Source organism: Balaenoptera ricei, chromosome 6 (genome assembly GCF_028023285.1).
Source record: "Balaenoptera ricei isolate mBalRic1 chromosome 6, mBalRic1.hap2, whole genome shotgun sequence".
NCBI classification, from domain to species: domain Eukaryota; kingdom Metazoa; phylum Chordata; class Mammalia; order Artiodactyla; family Balaenopteridae; genus Balaenoptera; species Balaenoptera ricei.
The window spans coordinates 72,237,557-72,259,720 of record NC_082644.1 but is presented as its reverse complement, the minus strand read 5'-3'; the positions used below and the strand labels follow the sequence as shown (position 1 = coordinate 72,259,720).

General features: G+C 42.7%; 1 protein-coding gene across 1 annotated transcript in view; it reads right to left on the bottom strand.

The window, feature by feature from the left end:
• PIP5K1B (phosphatidylinositol-4-phosphate 5-kinase type 1 beta) overlaps positions 1-17,750 on the bottom strand; it is a 324,042-nt gene extending 306,292 nt beyond the window's left edge. Inside the window, exon 1 of the mRNA XM_059924862.1 lies at positions 17,340-17,750. The gene's annotated coding sequence lies outside the window, so the exon portion shown is untranslated. The remainder of the gene's footprint in view (positions 1-17,339) is intronic.
• Between the last annotated feature and the right edge of the window lie 4,414 nt (positions 17,751-22,164).

Below are 22,164 nucleotides of genomic sequence, written 5' to 3'. Positions count from 1 at the left end.
ATGATTTATTTTTATCAAAGAAATGCATGTACGAGGTAATATATCAAATGACATAAAGGACCTCATGAGAGTCACCATTCCTTGATTTTCCTATTCCTGCCATTAGTTCCATCCTCCCAAGACAACCATTCTTAAAATTTTCTATTTTGGTCTCGGTTATCTCCATAACTCTTGATAACATGCTTAAATCTCTTGTTCTTGACTCATATCAGGGACTTTCCTCATACTGCCCTGGTTTCCATCCAAAGTTTAATATATATCATTGTTTTAATTCCTCTGTTCATTACCTTTGCAATTTTAAGTATTCAGGTCTTCATGTGTGTTTCCACCAACTTTTTTTTTTAAGTAAAACTGTCTTTATTCACAGACAACATGATTGTCTATGTAAAATATTCTATGCATACTACTAAAAAGAAGTTACCAGAATGAATACATGAGTTTAACACCTCACCAAATATAAGGATGGCAAATAAACACATGAGAAAATGCTCAACACCATTAGCCATTAGAGAAGTACAATTTAAAGCCACAATGAGCTACCCCTATACACCTATCTGAATATCTAAAATAAAAAAGACTAACCATACCAAGTGTTGATGAAGATGTGGAGCAACTGGAGCTCTCATATGCCACCAATGGGAATGCAAGATGGCACAACTCCAGAATTCCACCAACTTTTTTTTTTTTAATTTTATTTATTTTTGGCTGCATTGGGTCTTCGTTGCTGCATGCAGGCTTTCTCTAGTTGTGGCGAGCAGGGGCTACTCTTCATTGTGGTGCATGGGATTGATTGATTGATTGATTGATTGATTGATTTGTGCTGTTGTGGCATAAGGACTTCTTAGCTGTGGCATGCATGTGGGATCTAGTTCCCCGACCAGGGATCGAACCCAGGCCCCCTTAATTGGGAGCCCAGAGTCTTAACCACTGGACCACCAGAGAAGTCCCCCCACCAACTTTTAACAACTATATGTTACTCCCCATTTTAGGAGGTGAGAATATTAGCACATTTAACCCTTTCCTCTGTTTCCACATTCCACCTTCTATCAGCTATACTTTTACTCTGTTGAGGTTGCTACAATTTGCAATCTAGCCTACCAACATAACCAAGTCCACCATACTTAGTCCACAGTCGACCCTAAGGGCAGAAAACTGAGAAAAAGCACCTGTATAATTATGATTATGCCAGTATGCTCACAGCCAGGCTAAGGAAGGAATTAAGATTTTGGTCTCTTACTGTAGATCCCATGTCATGACTACAGATCCAATGTTGTTACCCCTACGCCAATGCTCTTAAACTCTTTGAGTTCCCCTCACTTTTGATCAGGCGTTACCTACATCAGTGACTCCAGTCAAATCTCTCTGCCATGTGATACAGGTCATTGAACTATAAATATTTATATTATTAATTGAAGTTTTTATTAGCATTTGAGGAATGTCCAATTAACCTCAAGGAGCCTTAAGGATTCCACAGGTATTAAAAATGCTTCCTGAATGACCTCTAGGAGCTTCTCCTACTCCATTTAAATAGGCACTAATTGAAACACTGACCATCTTTGTATGTGAGGCACAGCATTAGGGGTGATAATGACCACCACATACCATTCAATCTAAACTGAACAAGCAATGAACTTGTTTAATACATTGAGCATCATGTCCTAGTTTGGACTCTATCATATGAATTATTTGCTGCCCACCAGCATTCCTTTTTTTAAAATATTGAAATATGGTTAACTTACATTATATTGGTTTCAGGTGTGCAGCACAGTGATTCGATATTTTTATACATTATACTCCATTTAAAGTTATTACAAAATAATGGCTATATTACCCTGAGCTGTACAGTATATCCTTGTTGCTCATCTACATAATACAGAGTAGTATGTATATCTTAATCCCATTTCTCTATCTTGCCCCTCTCTCCCTCTCCCCGCTTGTAATTACTAGCTTGTTTTCTATATCTGTAAGTCTATTTCATTATATACAATTGTTTTATTTTTTAGATTCTACATATAAGAGATAACATAGTATTTGTTTTTCTCTGTCTGACTTACTTCATTAAGCAGAATACTCTCTAGGTTTATCCACTTTGTTGCTAATGGCAGAAGTTCATTCTTTTTATGGTTAAACGATATTCTACCATACATACACACACACACACACACACACACACACACACACACACACACACACACACACACACACACTTCTTTATCCATTCATCTGTTGATGGACACTTAGGTTGCTTCCATGTCGTGGCTATTGTAAATAATGCTGCTCAATGAACACTGAGGTGCATGTATCTTTTCAAAATAATATTTTGTTTTTTTCCAGAAGTATACCAAGGAGTGGAATTGCTGGATCATATGGTAGTTCAATTTTAAGTTTTTTGAGGATCCTCCATACTGGCTGCCCCAATTTACATTCCCAACAACAGCGTATAAGGGTTCTCTTTTCTCCACATCCTCACCAACATTTGCTATTTACTTTTTGATAATAGCTATTCTGACAGATGTGAAGTGATATCTCATACAGTTTTGATTTGCATTTCACTGATGATTAGAGATGCTGAGCATCTTTTCATGTGCCTGTTGGCCATCTGTATGTCTTCTTTGGAAAAATGTCTATTCAGGTCTTCTGCCCATTTTTAATCAGGTTGTTTGTTTTTTTGATATATCTTGGATATTAACCCCTTCTCATACATTTCATCTGCAAACATTTTCTCCCATTCAGTAGATTGTCTTTTCGTGTTGTTGTTGGTGTCCTTTGCTGTGCAAAAACTTTTAAGTTTAATTAGGTCCCATTTGTTTATTTTGGCTTTTATGTCTTTTGCCTTATGAGACCGATCCAAAAAAAATATTGCTACAATTTATCTCCAAAGAGTGTTCTGCCTACTTTCTTTTCTAGGATATTTATGGTTTCAGGTCTTACATTTAGGTAATCCGTTTATTTTTGTATACGGTGTGAGGAAACGTTCTAATCTCATTCTTTCACATGTAGCTGTCCAGTTTTTCCAGTACCACTTACTGAAGTCTTTTCACCATTGTGTATTCTTACATCCTTTGTCATAGATTAATCGACCGGCATTCTTTTTCTTTAACAAGTAAACATGAGTTTTGCTTTCTTCAACAAACCTCCACATCCAAGATCCATCCCTTTTTAAAGATCAGAATATGTTGCTCTTCTCATCCATGCTGAGGGTGTGTTTAAATTCTGGAACTCTGATCAGACAGACTTTAGCAACAAGTCCCACTTTCACCCTTGGCCTCTGGGGATTGGGGAGGAGACTTCTTTCATGGGAACCCCCATCACAGTAGATGCTACCACCTTTGCTTCAGATTTCCTTATCCATGGGCTATAAAGGCGGTTGTCTGGAGCCTGACCTCCTTTTGTAATTCTTATGAAATAAATTCTCTAATGTAATGTGCATGATGCTTTTTTTCTAAGAATCTCAAAGGCCATCATTCCATTTGGCCTCACAACATACCTTTGAACTAGGCCAGGAGCCAGTGTACAGATTCTCATTCCACAGATGAGAACAAAAAGGTACAAGAGAGGTCAAGCCACTTGACCATAGGTCACCAAAGTATCAGGAGAGGGGCAGGATAAGCCAGAATCCCTGCTTCTAGGGACAGATCTCTCACTGCACCCAGATTCAGCCTGTGCAAATGTATGTGAAATGTTATTTAAAAACACAGGAAGTACAACCCAGTGAAACCTGGAGATAAACTCTGCTTGCAATAAGCAATGGTAGTTGTAGGGGAGCTGCCAAAAGATATATTCTCTTCCTCTGAAAGTTTCAAATAGTGAGAATGATAAATGACAAGACTTCTGCATTGGTTTTATGGACTTTTTTGCTAATTAAGTTTCTTTTTTGTTTGTTTAGTGAGAAACAGAAACTTCTAGCCACAAACTTATTGTAAGCAGGCACTTTCAATTTAGTTCAAGGGACCTCAACTGCTCTAAATCCTTAGAGAACTTGGAGTTGTTCACCTTTTTCCTTATTTCTCTATAGAAGAATGAAAATAAACAAAAAGGTGTAGGAGCAGCTAGTGTGAAGGAGACACTGGAGCTGTCAGGCTGGGTGGGAAACATGAAGCGGGAGAAGATGTGGTCCCTGCTGTCAGGACTCGAGCCTGCGTGGAGAGATACATGGAGAACAAATGAAAAGTCAGCCTTGAGGGAAAGTTCCAAGACAGTGGTAAGAGCAAGAATGCCAAAGGGAGTGCGTGCCCGAGAAATCACTCTTGGGCACGTGTGGGGATCAGAGAAGTGGGATATATGTGGTGTCATGAAAGCCTGATGCCATTTCCCTCAACGGAGAAGAAAACGGAAGAAGATTCAGTAAGAGAAAAGTGTAATGAGCCAAGGTGCAAAGAAATGAAATTGCAAAGGAAGATCAGGGAATGATGTTGGTTCTCAGATATGTTCTCTTCTTGGTCTACAAACCCTTCCAGAAGCCTCGTCTAATCCCATGGCTTTAATCACTGGCAAGAGATCATAACGCTGTCTCCATTCCAGGCCTCTCTCCTCACCTCCACATTCACATACCTTGAAGTCCTGCAGGCATCTCGGTCTCATCCACGCCGATGGCTTGAATCACTGCCCAAAGACCTATGACCATAACACAGCCAGTGTCTCCATCGTGGGCCTCTCTCCTTACAGCCACACTCCACCCAGATACCCCACAGGGATCTGAAATGCATGTTCAAAACTGAACTCATCATTACAGCCCTCCCACCTCTGCCACCACATACATGCTGCCTCTTCTCCATACTCTCTCTGTTGATCATCATTCTCCAATCTCTCCAGCTAGTCAAGCCAAAGCCAGAGAACTATCATCATCTACCTCTCCCATTCCCTCAAAGTCCACATGCAAGTGGTAACAAGTCTTATCGATTCTTCCTCCTAAATCTCAAATTTGCTCACTCTTCCCCATCCTCCGTACCTGAATTCAGGTCCCCATCATCTCTCTTGAAACGACATCATCTCCTCTAACTAGTCTCCGTGTCTCCAGTCTCATTCCCACCTCATTCACCTCCCAAACTGGAGGCCATGCTGCTGATCTAACCTAAGGCATGAGCTCATCACTCGTCTGTGAAAATCTTCTAGCTGTTGCCTCCCTGCCTATAGAAGAAAAGTTCAAACTCCTTAGCCCATCTGACAAGCTGTCCACGGTCTGGCGCCAACATACCCCTCCAGCCCTATTTCTTCCCACCCACACCTACCCTACTCATTATCAGATATAGCTCCAAACATACCACGAACCTTTATGACTTCATTTCTTCCTGTGTGTTGGGCTTGGTACAGAGTAAGAGTTTAAGAAATGGTAGTTGCTGTCACTACTACAAGGATGACAATGACAACAATGACGTTAGAGAACTAAGGCCAAACTGTGGACAGTCTTATGGACCAAACCAAGGCACTTAGATTTGGGGCATAACAAAGCATCTAAGGATTTGGGGGCATGGAGGTGATGAAATTATAATCTCTGGTAGCAAGTATTATAACTGACTAAAGGGGGAGAAAGAGGGAGGTACAGGGGCCGTTTGGGAAGCTGCTACAATAGTCCAGGTAAGAAGCATTTAATATAGGAAATACACGTGAAAATGGAAGAGAACTTTTCAAAAAATTCTCAGGACTTGGTAGCTGCACAGAAACAAAGACGAGCAAGATAAAAAGATTGCTGAAATTTCAAAAGTAGGTTTAAAAAAAAAAAAAAAGAGGGTATCTTTGATGAAAATCTAGAATTTGGGGAAGGAGACAGATTCAGGTTTTTGAAAGGCACAAGCTCAGATTTCATAATACAGGGACTTTTGATAGAGGCAAGAGTTGGGCTCACAAGAGCAGATAAGCAGCTAAGAGAGAGTGAGGCATGAATTATTAAATGGTTCTAAATGTAACAGACCAAAAAGCAAGAGATGGATGAAAGACTAAAATTTGGCCACGAACAGGGCCGCTCATTGGGAAAGGAACTTTAAGCAGCGGGAAGGCTAGAAGCTAGACTGTTAACATTTTACAAAGGAAGAGGGACCTAGGAAGTTGAAGAAAAGACAGTTGTGGCTTAAGAAAATCATTCATTCATTCAATAAACGTTAATTGAGAGCCATCTGCGCTGGACACTTTTCTAGGTGCTGGGCACACAAGAGCCAACAGAGGACAGTCCTTCCCCTTGTGGAAGTTCACTTTCCAGTACAAGAGGCAGACGATGAAGAAAACAATAAAAACGGATTGTCAGGGAGTGCTGGCGACTGTCTCTAAAGCTGCTAGGACGCGTGGAGGATACTTTAGGCTCTAAAATGCTGCCAGGAGTCTTCTGACATATGTGGAAAGTGACTGTTCCTTACATATAGTTTGCACAAAATGAAATGATGCATCATGTTTACATTATAAATTGCCACGTAGGAGAGGAATTTTCTGAGAACCTGCAAAACTAAATAGTGAAGCCCAACTCCATACAAATCTTAAAAGCTGCATTTCCATTCGATCTTTTATAAACAAATATAAGCAAAGGCATGTTTCTCTCTTAATCCTTAGCATGAGAGACTGATTTCTCATTTTCCATAAATCTTCACCACTCTGCCTAAACTACATGTCTTGGGAAAAAAAGTAAAGGGCATCATTTAAATAGAGCTTGCCAAAGCAATGACGCTACTGTTTGTTTCCATATGATGAATTCATAAGTCTAAGAACACTCTGGCTCACATCACTTCTTAAAAACAAGTTAAAATTTTCATATTCACCTTATTTGCTTTATTGTAGGTATTAAAGTTAGTTTTCCAGTAGAAGATGGACATCAGAAGTCCTATACAATAGAAGTTTCTATGCAATTTCTCCAGTGGGACATGAAATAACCTTTGGTAATTTATAACCTCCAAGGGCATAAAATATTAAAAATGAAACTCTCACCAAAACACCCATAAATTACCACTCTGTTTAAATTAAATGAAAAGTCTATGAAAGTGTGCTTTAGACCATAATGTAGGAAACACAAATATTTTATACAAATAAAAAAGAAACCATGAATATCTCAGCCTAAAAAGGTAGCACTTTGTTTACCTGAACAGCCCAAAAACAAGACATAAGAGAAACACGCTCTTTATTGGCCAATGAACTAAGTGAATGAGAAAGAACTAAAGCTTGCTTCCTTGAGACCCTCACTCGAAAACCGCTTTTTTCTTTCTTAAAATAAATTTCAAGTCAATGCATAAGATGAGACTATTTGGGAAACACAATTCAGACAATATGGGTGTTATCTGGCTCCCAAGATCACAACAGATTCTCAGTAGCAAACAATGAGTGAAGAGTTATCACTGCTGAAAGCCATAGAAATAGCATCAAAAAACAAAACAAAACAAAAAAAATCAAGGCAGGTAAGATTTTCAAAAACAACAAAGTGGGGCCATTTGGCACAGGTGCAAAGAGCCTTGTATCCATGAATGAATCTGAAAGCTATCACTTCATTACAACATTAGAGACACACTCTATGGCGTATAATCTTTTAAAGAATCAGGGAAGGTTGTAGCAACTTTGGGGAAATTTTCTATACAAAAATTGGCTATAATAAATTTTGATTCTTAAATAAGCAAACCCTCAGCAATCAGGAAATTTATTCTAGAAGTAAAACAGCCTGCCCCAAAGTTCTGAGTACCTAAGAGTTCCCTGTTTTAAGCTCCTTTCATTTTGTGCTTGAACAGCCAGTTAAAATTGGCAGGCTTGATGTCTCAATGAACTTCAGGCAGAAAAAAACCACACTGTCAAATTGCTCTTGACATATTTTTTAAGTGAGGTCTTTTTTTCTTAAAGTACTCTTTAGATTCTTGCTAAAATAAATTATTAGGAACTTCAGAGTGAACAGTATATGAAAAAATGTAGCCCTGCCCCAGTTTAAAGGTCATAGTTCACCACTGTAGATTATTTATCCTATGTAACTGACAAGGTGGCTTTATGAGTTACTTTCCCCCAACGCCAAGTTCTATCAGATGCCTACTCTCCCAATTTCACAATGCTTTTTGACAGAAATTAGAGACGCAAGAGGGAGGAGATATGGGGATATATGTATAGGTATAGGTATCGCTGATTCATTTTGTTATAAAGCAAAAACTAACACACCATTGTAAAGCAATTATACTCCCATAAAGATGTTTAAAAAAAACAAAAAAAACTTGCAGAGGGAGCCTTATGGAGTTGTTAACTCACAACCCTCCCTGAACCCACAGGGATGGAAAGAGCACTGGATGAGGAGCTACACTCAGCTCCTCAATGCATGCACACCTCTGGTCTGACCTTCTGCGCAGGCAGCACTGGAAGGGACAAGAGGACAGATCTGTTCTCCAAAGTGCAGGTCTCAGCCCATCAGTGGGGAGTAAAATCAATTTGGTGGACCATGATCCGTGTTTGGTAGAGTTTGGAGGTAGGCTGGAACTTATCAGAAAATATTAGAGCACATCTCACGCAGTATAGCTACGTATTGCTCCATGAAAGCTTTATTTTGAATATATTTATTATTTATATTTTTATGTCTGTACTGGGTTTCAACATAGAATGTGCCTCCTAAAGGGTACTGAGTTGGCCATAAAGGGTTGTGTAATGGACTGAATGTGTTTCAAATTCATATTTTGAAATCCTAACCCCCAGTGTGATGGTATTAGAAGATGGGGTCTTTGGGAAGTAACAGAGCTATGAAGGTGGGGTCCTTATGAATGGGATTAGTGTCCTTATAAAAGGGACCCCAGAGAGCTCTCTTGCCCTCTTTCCACTGTATGACGACACAAAGAGAAGTCAGCAGTCTGCAACCTGGAAGAGGGTTCTCACCAGAACCTGACCATGCTGGCACCCTGATCTCAGATTTCCAGCCTCCAGAACTGTGAGAAATAAATTTCTGTTGTTTGCAAGCCACCCAGTCTATGTTACTTTGTTTCAGCAGCCCGAACTGACTAAGACAGTTTGGTACTGCTCAATTATTTACAGTCAAGGGACACCGAGTAACTGAAAAAGCCACGTGCAAAGAATAAATGCAAGCTTAGCTTAGGCTAATTTCTTTTAACTAGTTTCTGTAGGATCCTACAATCCTGCCTCGTATTCATCCTAAAAATACCTAGAACATCAAAGATAATGCTTTTGGCCTCCAACTAACTCTTTACTCAACAACTGCTTTTCTCTTACCTAAATAGCAGTCTCTGGTTCCTGTTAGAATAAGAGTGCACCTCGGGATTCCAGACCACTCTAAAATCTTGGTGTTCAGTGTGGGTTGGGCAGGTCCCTAGGATCACACTGGAGTCTTCATCCTGTGGCTTTAAGAGCAGCCGACTATAGTTATGACCGTGGCCTGACCACATTCCAGGGAGCAAAAGCATCAGAGTAGGATGCTGTTTGGAAGAGCAAGTCCTCAGACCTGTGCGAGAGTTCAGGGACCAAAACATGTCTGCTTCCTGGAGGGCCTGGCTGGGTGTGAGAGCTAAGGATCCAGCCAGCCAAGTCTAGGGTCCTCTCCAGCCATTTCAATTGCTCTGGCTGCAGTATGGATGATGGATTAGAGGAGGGCCAGGGTGGACTCAGGAGCCCAAGGAGGCGATGGCTAGAATCCAGCAGAGAGGTGAGAAGCTGGACTAGGACAGAATCAGCAGAAACAATGAGAAGCAGACGGATGGGGGAGCTATTAAGCAAGCAAGATCTATAGAAATGGGTGATGGGTTAGATGTGGTGGATGAAAAGGATGGGGACAAGGATGGCTCCCAAGTTTCTGCCTTGTGCAAGGTAGTGGCTAGTTGTGCCCATCACAGAGCTAAGCAACCTTGCAAGAGGATGAGGTATGAAGAGAAAAAATCAGGATTCTGGTCTTGGACATGAAAAACTTGAGGTGCCTTTGAGATATCCAGGTGCAATGTCAATTATGTAATCTAGAGCTCACAGAGAGGCCTAGGTTGGAGATACAAATTTAAGATTCACTTGTGTCCTCCTTTTTTAAACTCTTGTACCAAAACTACATTTCGAGGCACAACTGCATGAAGCAGAGAAAAGAATGCGGGCTTTAAAATCAGAAAAGCCAGAGATGGAACCTTGCCTTACTGGCTCTGTGCTCATGAGCGTGTACCTGCCTGATTAGGTTTCCATTTCCTCCTCTATCAGCAAGGATGCTTCAGCCCACTGTCAGGAGCATGGTGGAGATGAAAGAAACAGCACTTGGGAAGTGCCTGGAACAGAGCGAGTTCTCAGCACAGTGGAGCCAGAGCCATGACTGTACTTTTTTGTATACCCCATGGCACCTGGTACTGTCCTGGCCAAGGGGTCCATCAGTATCTAGTATGTTGAACTGACTTGAAATATTCAGAATTGTCAGTAAACCACTGTTTCCTAGACAACCACTAGCTCCCGGAATCATTCCTCCACCTGGGGTCCTACTGAAGCAACACCCAAGCACAAGCTATGCATGGAGCGTGTCTTACCCCTCTTCAGCCACATCTCCCAGCCTTGGGGGTAACCATCACTTGGCGGGGCCAGTGACTACCCAGAGCTTTTGTGTACCATCTAAAGTCCTAGATACCCAATCCAGTCATATGAAATTGTTTTCTTGTGATCCACAAGGATGTGAGAAAAGCCAAGACGGGCTTTATTTCTCCTCTGGTGTTTCTAGTGGAGCAGGCAGATGGCACCCTCTCCGTACATCCTGGAATTCACTTGGGAATACCAAGCACTTCAGGAGGCGTAGATTTTGAGCAATGGATTTCACATTTCCTGCCAATATTGAGTGTGCATCAGAATCACCTGTTGCCAGATTGCTAAACCCCATCCCCAGAGTTTCTGATTCAGCTGGCCTGGGGAACAGTATGAGAATTTGCATTTCTAACAAGTTCTCAGGTGATGCTGATGGTCGAGGGGCCACACCTGAGAACCACTGCCCTGACTTCTTCCCTGAGACCGGGCTATTGATGTTTCTAACATTTAAAGAAAAACCAGCTGAGCTTGGGAAGTTTTTACCTGGAGTGTCATAGGATGTTGCCTTGTATACTATCACTAAGGTGTCTTAATTAGGAATTACATATGTTTGGGATTTAGGTACTTTCAGACCTTATTTTAATAGTTTTGGAGCATTTTGTCTTATGCTTCATAATTTCTACTTATCTGTTCTCTGCTATTCATTTTTGAGTAAATAAAATGTAAGAACTCTTTAAATAGAGATACTACTTCATACTCATGCCAGAATCTACTCACCTAAACAAGCACTGTTTCCTTCTTCTGGAGGACCTAGTTGTCCTTCTCATGGACCTGCCATAGCCAGGCTTTAAGAACTGTCTTCACAGCTCAACCTGCTTGGCTTGAGTGACCTCAATGGTGGCTCAATTCATCTTGACAGGATGGATGGGACCTAGTCGTTCATTCATTTACATGTTTACTGGGCACCTACTATATGTCAAGCACTTTCTTGAAAAACAGTGTTAACGAACCATGACCTCTGCCCTCAAGGAGCTTATAAATTGAGTGTGAATTTGAGTAGAGGTGATAAAAAATAAACAAGTGAAATACATAAATGTATAAGTATCCACTGTGATAGGTGAAGAAAACATATGAAGAAGGTCCCCTTTAGGTTAGATGATCAGAGAAAGCCCCGAGGGCAGGTGACGTTTAAACTGATTAACTTAAGCTTAAAGTCCATTCTTGTCTGTGTACCCTGAGCCAAATTCACTCGTAAGCCACCCTGGGAGCTTTAAAAATATGTTTATCTGATACTTATAAACAGTAAAAAGAATAATACATTTCATACTTAGATTATTATTTCTGTTAAGGAAGAGAAAAAAAAATCATTCCTAGGCATATTGGTTAAAAAAAAGTTGGAGGTCTGGTGAATAAATACCATTTATGATGTAAAAAGAAGGACCACTATAAACTACTGAAACTAGTGTTTATCAGCCTGCCTGACATTTCTAAAATGGTCTGGAAAATAATAAAATCAGAATAATTATAAAACGTTCCAAGGTTTTGAAGAGTGATATCATGTAAATTCATAAATTGTTCAGTACACACTTATTAAATCCCCACCATTTCCCATGCAAAGCGCTAAGTTCCAAGAATACAAAGATAAAACATGATGCCTAACCTTTCCCACTGACAAATATTAGCTAAACACCTATCATGCACTTCCCGCTTCCTCAAGCTGGTCATAGTTTTGCTTCTTTTTCTTGCTACTGTTTTGTTTCCTTACTTTATCAACAAATGTCATGACCAAATGATCAAGAGATGATTATGGTGGGCAAAATCCTGGATAAACCCTGGATAAACAATAAGGTCCTACTGTACAGCACAGGGAACTATACTGACTATCCTCTAATAAACCATAATGGAAAAGAATTTTTAAAAGACTATATATGTATAACTTCGCTGTATAGCAGAAATTAACACAACATTGTAAATCAACTATACTTAAGCAAGAAAAAGAAAATCCACTACCCAATAAGTAGAAGCTATTGCATTTCTTGTGCCAGTCTATGAAGCAAAGAAACACGTTTTTATAGCTAGCTATAACTTCCTCCTAAACCCCTTGCTCAGCATTACTGGGTGGCAAAGTCTTAGATATCACCTTTCTCCTACAAAATACAGGAATAGTCTACAGTCCTGGGTCTTTAGCCCTGGGATTTTAGTTCCAACTCCTGGTAATTATACTTTCTAGGCCTCCAGTGCTTGCAAGCCCAACCCTTGCCTGAAGAACCTCTACTGAGAGACACACAAGCCCATTTTTAGTGGAAGTAATACTGCACACACAATGCTGTATAGTTCAATACAATACTCAGTTTTATAACTGACTTTCTAAAACTCTTAGAGAAACAGGTCTCAAGAACTTGCTCACTCATTATGTCAACTCCCACAGACATACTGCACACCTATTTTTAATTCATCCCATAGACAACACAGAAGACTTTCTACAAGAAGACTACACACTTCATGAAGTTGTCCTTTTAAACAGGGGTTTGTTTTAACTTATAATGATAATACCAAGGAACTGCCAGTTGACTAGACATGTAACAACATCCCAATTATTATGTTTCAAATCTTCCCAAGAGTAACCTAATTTGGGTAGGATTCCTGTGTTTTCCTATATCATCTCCTTATACACCTCTGATGAAGTTAGTAGATGCAATTGAGAATGGAATACACAAAATCAAGCCTGGTTTCCCTGCCCTAATCTTTTATACTGAAAGGAACCCGACTGAACAAAATGCTTCATCAATGGCAGCCAATTTTGACTACACAGTACTTCAAAAATGTCATCAAGAGATTAAGTTTAACATTTATTTAAAAAAAGAAAAATACTAAATAAAACAAAAGGCTAGGTTTCCTCCCTCCCCGATTTCCCTGGCATTTAGAAGAACCGCCATAGATAAGTCCACAAATGAACAGCTGAGCTACATAATGTACAGTTCTAACTGGGCAGCTTCTAAAAAAAAAAAAATAAAAGGACTCCTTCCAACCCCAGTTAACGTACTTGATATAAAGAGAACATGTTTCTGCAACAAATACATTTCAGGCTTGATGTTTTACAGAGTAACTAATGAAGGCTCCAGCCACAGGAAAAAAAATTATTTTTCCAGGATATTAAATGTTTTGACTCACCATTTAACAAAAGTACAAGTCAAATGAAAATGCAAATTAAATGTATACATATTTATGACTTTACCAATGTATGACAAGGCCACCTTTGGCTTCTGGCTTTATTAACCAGGAAGAGAAGCCTGGAAAACCACCATACATTTGTATTTCTATTCAAATAGTTCTCTCTGCCCAAGTGCTGGTTGGAGCAAAGTATTAATTCTGAGTCCAGTGACATATATAAGCCAAAAGAACCACAGTGAATGGATGAAAATGGACACTGTCTCCTTAATTATCTGCTTGGACAAGAAGATATAAAGATATAAATACTAAACAATGTTAAAATGTGACAACTCATGAATTACTAGTAAACAGAAATTTTCTGGTAACCTCTATGATTTCTAGAAGTCAAAAATGCACTTTCACCATAGAACCCCTAGCAAAACCTTGAGTAAGAACCTTCTTAAGAATTCCACATTAGCCCTGGTCCTCCTGCTAAACATCGGTTTGACCATGAGCAGGTCAATTCACCTCTCCAAGCCTCAGCTGTCTTACCCATAAAAGGTGCGAGTTTCTGAACTAGTTAATATTTGAATTCTTTATCAGAAAGAAATCTACCTCAATCCCCAATGGCTGAATCTGTTAATAATATTTAAGACCCATTCTAATTATTTGTCATCATACTTCTAAAGGTAAAAACACTACTTTTGTGCGTATAGGACGAAGGGGTGGAAAGAGAAGAGGATTCTTAAAGGGAACAGAAACTAGGTTGGTTTTGTTAATTAGGTTCCCCCTCTGAAACCACGAGCCAGTATTAGCACCTGCTGAAATTTACCCAAATATAAGAGTGGTTGGTTTCTTCATCTCAAGATATACTCTTTCAGAAAATGGCACAAGTCAATTTCTAGGAATGTATATTTCAGCCAGTTACACATTACTAACAACTAAAGGGGCAGGCGGAGGCAAGCAAAAGAGCATGACATAGATGATGTGAGTCTACTGTCTACACGGAGAAATAAAAACTCTTCTTTATATGATGTATTCAGGAAGGAGAGACACAATGGGCACCTGCACCTGCCAGCTTCAGGAAGCATACCTCTTGCAGGTAAATTACCTTATGGGTCAGCAGATGCTGGGAATTTACATGATAAGATGCTTTCTATGTTTTACAGCATGTGTTTTCCTTATGAGTGATTTCATTCCCTCCTTCACTCAGCAACTCTTCGTTAAATACTTACTATATGCAAACCCCAAAGCCAAAATAAATAAGTAAACAAAGGTATGAGTTGACTGTCTGGAATATTCAGGTGAATCTTGACATTTACTTTAGAGTAGTTCAGCCCCTGAGAATATTTCCAAATCAAAAACTAATACTAAACAATACAGATGCTAAGCTAAAGTGCACTTGGAATTTTCTTTCCCTTCATTAAGTGGTATGAGATGAAGAGGAACGGGGAGTAAATTAGAATACAGGTGGAACAGGTTATTAGCTAAATCCCTTAGTTAATACAGGGTGAAAATTTCTCTTTCCCCTAGAGAAAAATGATAACACTGGATTACAAATATATTGATAAGCATTATAGAATGCTAAAACTAGAAAGAGAAAAGTAATACAAATCTCTTGTTTTATATGTGGGAGACTTGAGGCTCAAAGGTGGTAGCATTTGGTCCAGGTTATACAGCCAAATATAGTGCCAGAACTAGAACCCAGGTCACCAGCAGGCATGCTTAACAGTCTCTGGTGTATTGCATGTATTGTATCCCATGATGTGTCCTCATTGCTATCACAAGTGGAACAATGGCATAATCCATAAAGCAAAGGACTAGACAACAGGAGCTCTGAGTTCTAGTCCTGTAAGCTACTAGATTAGACATGATACTATAGAAAACTCTAATCACTTGTCTAAACCTCAGTTTCCTCATCTGTTGAAATGTGAAAAGTAATTCACAGTAAGACAGTACAGACCACAATAAATGCAGAAGTCTGGCCATTGTAAAAACCTTATACAAGTACAGAACTAACACTGGGTGATGATAGTGGTGGTGGTGGTGATTTCACCACCTGAAATGGTGGTGAAACCCGGCTTCAACTCTAATTCCAGCCACTTGTTATCTTGATAAGTCATTGAACTTGTGAGCCTCACATTCCTCCTGTGAATATGGGGTTAATAATCTTTGCCCTGCCTCCCTCAGAAACGGACAGAATTAAATGCTTTTCAGAGAGTACTAAAAAGCAATTACAAATAGCAAGGCATTGATGCAAACGTAAGGTATTATTACCAAATCCCTCTAGTCTTAATTTGGACAAAAATGTAACATGGTTTTATTATTCATTTTTTAACAGTTTTCCTCCTCAACTAAGACATCATTATGCATTCAGTCTCAGACTTACCAGCTTTCTCATCAGTCTTCCTAAGTCTCCAAAGAACGCACCATTTCCCTCAGCTCAGAGATCATGTTTGCTGCTTACTCAACTTCCCACCGGCATGGACTTGACTACGAAAGGTTTTTTTCTAGGGCCTCCTTTTGACTGGAAACGCTCTGACAAAAGCTTCCATGAACACTATTCTACTTCATCATGTTAGAGGGGTAAGGAATCCAACCCTTTGGCTTTTCTCTACTCCTAACAACTGCAGAACACTTCAGCCTTTACACAGAATGAGACAGAAGTCTGTCTGAGTGGATGCTTTTCATGGGAGGGGCAACAAGGGTTACCCAAACCCATGCTCAGTAGTATTGATGGGGAGGCTACTGCTTCTTTGCAGGAGACTAACACATTCTTAGGCCCAACCGGTCCCTCAAGAGTCATTCACCTTAGAGCTAGGGCCTCTGGCAGGCTGAGAATGTCATAGAAAAATAGTAAGGGCGGGGGCCGATATTTTGGGTCTGCAATACGCTGCCTTTAACAAGGTATCAGAGTAACTAGCATTTCCTTGCTGAGAACCCTGATTTCAGTTGATCAGAAGAAAGAATTCATCAGCCTATCCAAACAACTTCTCTGGAACAGGTTTCTATCCAACCACGCTGGGCACCAGAGACAAGTGAGCCGGGGGTGGGGGGTTGGTAAGACTGACAACAGGCTCATTTGCATAGATGAGCGATAAGCAGACATTTGTTGTCTGCTGTTTTGGTGACTCCTGGCACCGGTGTGGCAAATCAAACCCCGGCATTCTCCCTCTCCGGTGCCCCACACTCCCACCCCCCTCCCCAGCTGCTGAAGCGTCACGCTGACGGGGCTAGGGGAGAGAAGCAGGGGAAATGCAGAAGTCAGTTGCTGCATTTAGGCTGGAACCATACCGCACCTGTTCAACCCGGCTCCGGCGCCAAAAATGACCAAACACTGACTCGCAAGCCCCTCTTGAGATCCCAGGGGCGCCTAACAAGTTCTCCGCTGTTTAATACCAGGGAAGGGTGGTGGGATATCTCTCTTTCTGCAGCCAAACTCCGCTGGCTACCCATTAAAGGGGAGGGGGCTCCAGCTTAAGTGAACCCAGAGTGATCCCCGAGTGTCACTGCGGCTCCGGGGATCCGGGTGGTGAGCGGGTGGGTGCCCGCGGGGAGCGCGCAGCCGTGGCCCGGGGGAATGAAGGTCCCGCTTCGGTGGCCACGCGCACCCCCTACACCCTACCTCCAGCACAAGGCGGACAAAGTGAGAGCGTCGAGAGACCTCCAGGATTCATCCGAGACTCAGAGCCCCCAAGCTCGAGCCCAGAATGAGGGTCGCGGGAGGAGGGGCCGGGGACGCGCAGGAAACTTACCTCACCCGGACAGCATTCGGGCGCCTCCGGTGTCGAGACCAGTTGCGCCACAGTCTGCAAGTTATCGGGACGTTGTCGCTTCCCCCGGGCAAAAGGAGAGCCGTGCAGGCGAGCGGCGGGAGGGGCGGAGGGTCGGCGGGGCGGGGCCCGGGCCGGGGCGCAGCTCGAGGAGCGGGCAGGTGCCGGGGCCCGAACCGCGGGGCCAAACTCGCCCCCGACGCGCCTCGGCGGGGGCGCGCGGCTGCGAGTGTGCAATGCGCGCGCGCCGCGGCGGGTGTGTGTCCCCGCTTTCCCCTTCCTTCCCCGCCGGTCCTCCGGCCAGACTGAGCCGCGAGCGGCCGCCAAAGCCCCAGCCGCTCCGCGCGGCTCCACAGCCGGGCGCACTCTGGCCGCGGCGCGTTCGGGGTCGGGGGCTGGGGGCCGGGGGCCGGGGGCCGAGGGCCGAGGAGCAGGGCGCCCCCGGGCTCGGGCGCGGGTCCCGGTGCAGAGAGCGAGGCGCGGAGACAGAGCGGGCTGCGCGGCGGCGGCCGCAGCTCCGGGAGGCTGCAGGCCCCGCCCGCCGGCCGCCCAGGCTCTTCCCCTTTTCTCTCCACCCCCTCGCTCCATCCCCGCACGCCCTGCAGGGAAGGCAGACGGGTTTGCAGCAGAGGCGGCGGGAGCCTCCGCTGCAGTTGCACTGGGCGCCCGAGTCGATGCTCGGGGACAAGGCGCTCCGTCCCGCCGCCGCGTGCCTAAGACGGAGAGCGGGGCTGGGGCGGGCCCCTCGATCTGGCCGGTTCCTCTAGGGCTCCAGGGCTAGCCAAGGGCTTCCCGGCGGTGCTCAAAGTCTTGTAGCCCCAGAAAACAGGGTTGTTAGGATAGGGCTCCCCGCTTCCTCAGCAGCACCTGGTCGCCTGCCCTCTGGAACTCTGCTTGTGCCGAACCCGCACTTAAGCACCTTCACCAGGAAGGGACAAGCTAGTCTGAGGACAGCAGGTGTTCCCAGGAAGTAAGACCTACCAAACAGGTAGAAGTGGGTAGGCGAGGGGTCTTGGGAGAGAGAAGGCTGGAGGGACGTTAAGCACGGATAGGCGGTGATGGGGGTTCGGACTAAATCTTACTGACAGCACTGAGTGGGCGTGGGGCCCTGGTAACCTCACCTGACGTCAGCCTAGCTGCGGAAAGGGCACGGGCCAGGTCTAAAGGACTCTCTTGCGGGGGGATGGGGTGGGGTGGGGGGGGGAGGGGAGTGCTATCATGGAAGCTATAGCTAAATGTCCTTAATTGGAACCGAAAAGGGAGCGGATCTCTCCCAGCTGAATCAAAGCAAGTGGTATTTCTCACCCTCACCCCTTCCTTCCACCTTACCCTTATTTAAAAAACAAACGAACACACTCATGGGAAATGTGGGATACATTCTGTCCGAGCAAAGCCAACATTTCATGGTCCTTATGCTCAGATACCACCGGCTTGGCAAGCCAAAATGAATTTGTTTGAAAGGATACTCCGTTCGTTCTCAGCAAATGAAAAACCTCTTTTTCAGTTTTGAAATCCTTTTTTACCTCCTACCTCCCACCACATCAGCTCAGAATGGAGTGCAATAATTCCTTGGTAACACATATCTGTTAGACTGTTTTTCCAGCATACTTCTTCCACATGTGTCTAGCCATCACTGGGAGTTTTAGGGCATCACTTTTTTTGTTTGTTTTGGGGGTTGTTTTGGCATCGCTTGTTTAGGACCCTGTGACTCGTGTCTGGTTTCATCTTAGCATCCTAGGCTCTTCAAAGCTCAGAGCAAGAACACAAGTCTAGTCCAGCATGCTCACTTTACAGGAGTAAAAACTGAGACCCAAAGACAGTAAGTGACCAAAGGGCGAGAACATAGGTTCCATGACTCCCAGAAACACTGGACTAACAAAGTTCAATTTGGGGTCTAAAGAGAGACAGGTGGAGGAAAGAGAAACAGATCAAAGAACACTTCATCTGCCTGGTGTGAACCACTGTGCAGAGGGCAGCAGCACGCTGCTGTAAGTAGCAGACTGCCTGGGATCTGGGGATGGTAATCCCACTCTCTCCTCTGCTTCTCAGACGTTTGCTCTGAAATCCAAGGAGTGGAAAACAAATCTGCTTCCCAGGGAGGTGGTGATAAGTGAAAATGCAAAGTCAGTTCTCCATATTCCCTTGGAATGCAGAGAACGTGAAAACAGGTAAAAAACTTAAAACACAGTGGATCAGAGGTGGTCAGACATGCTACATACAAATGGATGCATACAGGTGTATACACACTCCCGCTTTTCCATTAAGAGCCAGTTTGATTCCCTTCTGTAAAGCACAGATGCCAACAGGCTTCAGTGTCCAGAAAGAAGTCACAAAGCAGACTCCCCATTGGCTATTTAGAGAGCTAACTCTATTAAACAGGATTCTAAGGAAATCTACCAAAAGCCTTAAGATCATCATTACTGTAAATTAATTAATGGAACAAGAGACCACATACCATGAGACCTGATATTTCTCCTGGATTCTATCTCGAAATCTATCAACAGGAATTTGGGAAAGTCACCTTCTATTGGAAATAAAACAGTATCACTACCATTAGCAATAGTGGCTTGGCCATAAAATCTGGAAATATTTAAAAATCAGATAATGCTTATCTAATTGTTTTACTTGATTTCGAGTATAATTTCTCCAATTGATTTCAGATCTTAGTCCAAAATCTTAATAATGCTACGTAATACTCCCCTATGAGAAACATGCATAGATTTCTTATAGTAGATTTGATAGCATTAATGGCTCCAATTAATGACCTCCCTTTATCCAGGTCCTTTCCTTCTAAGTTTGTAGTCTCCTCCCACTCTGTGCTCACCCACGTGATTTACTTTGGTCAGTGGAACAATAGCAGACTTGATGTAAACGAAGGTTTGAAAAATGTTTGTGCAACAAAGAAATACCACTACACATCTATTAAATTTTCCAAAATGCAGAACACTGACAACACCAAATGCTGTCGAGGATGTGGAGTAACAGGGACTCTCATTCATTGCTGGGGGGGAATGCAAAATGGAATGGCCACTTTGAACAATAGTTTTTCAGTTTCTTACGAAACTAAACATACTCTTACCAGGTGATGTGGCAATCATCCTCCTTAGTATGTACCCTAAGTAGCTGAAAATTTATGTCCATACAAAAACCTGCATGTGGATGTTTATAGCATCTTTATTTATAATTGCCAAAACTTGGAAGCAACCAAGGTGTCCTTCAGTAGGTGAATGGTTAAGTTGTGGTAAAACGGAATACTATTCAGCGCTAAAAACAAAAAGCAAACAAACAAAAAAGAGCTATCAAGCCATGAAAACACATGGAAGAAACTTAAATGCATATTACTAAGTGAAAGAAGCCAGTCTGAAAAGGCTGCATATGGTATGATTCCAACTATATGATATTCTGGAAAAGGCAAAACTCTGGAGACAGTACAATGATCAGTGGCTGTTAAGAGTTGGGGGGAGAGAGGGATGAATAGGCAGAGCACAGAGTATTTTTAGGGCAGTGAAACTACTCTGCACGATACTATAATGATGAAGACATGTCATTATACGTTTGTCCGAAACCTTAAAATGTACATCAAGAGGGAACCCTAATGTAAACCGTGGTCTGTGGTGATAATGATGGTGTCAGCATAGGTTCATCAGGTGTAGCAAATGTGCCCTCAGGTGGGGGATGTTCATAATGGGGAGGCTATGCATGTGCTGGGGCAGGAGGTGTATGAGAAATCTCTGTACCTTCCCCTCAATTTTGCTGTGAACCAAAAAGTGCTCTAAAAAATAAAGTCTATTTTTAAAAAATTGTGTGCATTTCTGCTTCTGTTCTTAGAATTCTGCCATCACCAGGAGAACAAGCCCACTGCAGGATGAAAGACCCTGTGGAACAGAGCTGAGTCATTGCAGCTGAGGTCATCCTTGACCAGCCAGCCCTCAGCTGACTGCAGAGGTACAAACAAGTTCAAGTGAGATCTGCCAGGCTTGGTCCAGATTAGCAGAACCACGCATCCAGCTCATAGATTCATGAGAAATATTACATGGTTGCTGTAAGTCACGGCTTCAATTAATTATCTATTGCTGCGTAACACACCACCCCAAAACTCGTAGCCAAAAACCACCACCATTTCCTATTTCTCATGAGTCTGTGAGTCAACTGGGCTCAGCTGGGCATTGTCTAGGGTCACTCAATTGGCTGCATTTAGGTGGCCGCTGGCAACTGGACCAAAGGGGAAGGTCTGAGAAGGCTTCACTCACACATCAGTTGCCTCCATCTGCCTCCCCCCGACCTTTCTCTTTCCACGTGGTTAGCTTGGACTTCCTCATGCCAGGTGGTCCTTTCAGCCTTGTCAGACTTCTTACATGGCAGCTAGCTTCTCAGAGGGAGGAACTGGAAACTGCCAGTCCTCTTAAGAACTGAGCTGGGAGGTTCTAGAACATTACTTCCACTTCATTCTATTGGTCAAAGCAGTCACAAGACCAACCAAATTCCAGAGGAGAGGAAATAGACTCTAACTTTTGATTTGAGGGGCAGCATGTATGTACAGGAATTAAAGGGCCTTATCACAGCCATTTTGGGGAGACTGCCTCACCTCCTAAGTTTTGGAGTGGTTGTTCTTTTAAGCTATGGAACTTTGGACTGGTTACAAGTCCTTTCTGGACCTTTCTATGAAATGAGGGAGGTTGAGTTTCTCTATATTGCTAATGCCTATTTAACTTTTCCTTGGTGATGTCTCAAGGGCAAACTGAAGTCCAATAAATATCTAAAAAGGAGTTGCCAGAGGGAACTTGGGGCACATTGGTCAACCATGGGT